This window comes from Choloepus didactylus, chromosome 4 (genome assembly GCF_015220235.1).
Source record: "Choloepus didactylus isolate mChoDid1 chromosome 4, mChoDid1.pri, whole genome shotgun sequence".
Taxonomy (NCBI): Eukaryota; Metazoa; Chordata; class Mammalia; order Pilosa; family Megalonychidae; genus Choloepus; species Choloepus didactylus.
Window position 1 is genome coordinate 154,695,425 of NC_051310.1, and position 1,688 is coordinate 154,697,112.

Consider the following 1,688-nt stretch of genomic DNA (forward strand, 5'->3'; position numbering starts at 1 on the left):
TTTTAACATTTTGCATTAGTGTGGTAACTTGGATATAATTGATGAGAGAATATTGTTATAATTGTATTATTAACTATAGTTTATAATTTACATTAGAGTTCACTGTTTATGTTCTACAGTCCTATGGTTATGTTTTTTAAACATTTTTGTTCTAGTAATGTGTATATGTGTATCTGTATACAAAATCATCTAAAATTTCCCCTTTTACCACACTCACATATATAATTCAGTGGTGTTAATTACATTCATAATGTTGTGTTTCCATCACCACTTCACATTACCAAAACTTTTACATCATCCCAAACAGAAACCCTGAACCAATTAAGAATTAACTCCCCATTCCCTACCCCTACCCCAGCCCCCGATAACTTATATTCTGACTCTAAAAATTTGCTTTTTCTAATTCTTTTGTATCAAATCATACAATGTTTTTCCTTTTGTTTCTGGCTTATGTCACAAACATGATGTCTTCAGAGTTCATCTACATTGTCACATGTTTCAGAACTTGGTTCATTTTCCCTGCTAAATAATATTCCATTGCATATAAACATTTTGTTTATCCATTCATCTGTTGATAGGTTGCTTCCATCTTTTGGCAATTGTGTATAATGTCACAGTGAACATTGGTGTGCATTTATCTGAGTCCTTGCTTTCAATTCTTTAGGGTATATACCTGGAAATGGATTTGCTGACTCACATGATAATTCTGTACCTAATTTTCTGAGGAACTGCCAAACTGTTTTCCACAGTGACTCCACCATTTAACATTCTGACCAACAATGAATGAATGTTCCTATTTTTCTGCATCCTCTCCAACACATTATTTTTTTCATTTTTTAATAGTACCTATTATAGTAGGTGTGAAATGGTATCTCCTTGTGGTTTTGATTTGCATTTTCCTAATGGCTAATGGTATTGAGCATCCTTTTATGTGCTTTTTAACCATTTGTATATCTTCTTTGGAGAAATATCTATTCAATTTTTTAGCCCATTGAAAATGTATTTTTTTTGTTAGAAAAGTTGTGGGTTTACGGAACAATCATTCATAAAATACAAGATTCCCAAATACTACCCTACCTCCAACCCTTGCACTGATGTGGAATGTTTGTTACAATTGATGATAGCACTTTTTATAATTGTCCTATTTTTTAAACAGTAGTAACCACCATTCATTTAGATATTCTATGTTCTAGGCACTGTGTGAAGCAATTTACATGAATTACCTCATTTAAAACACCCACTACACAGACCTGTGGAAGATGTCCTATTTTTTTAAAAATTTTTTAAATTAGAGAAGTTGTAGGTTTACAGAAAAATCATGTAATAAATACAATGTTCCCATATGCCCCCAACTATTTGTACTTTGTATTAGTGTGGTACTTTGTTACAATTAATGAAAATTATGCAAATATTACTATTAACTACTATTACATGTTGTCAATAGTTCTATGACAATGAAAACAGTATGATAAACTATTGCCTGTAGTTCACAGTAGGTGTATTTTCCCCTAATATAACACCCTGTATTAGTGTCACACATTTGTTATAATTCATGAAAGAACATTTTTAAACTTGTATGATTAACTATAGTCCATCATCTACAATAAGGTTCATTGTGTTATACAGTCCTATGTTTTATCTTTTAATTTTTATTCTAGTAACATATACAATCTAAAGTTCCTCCTTTT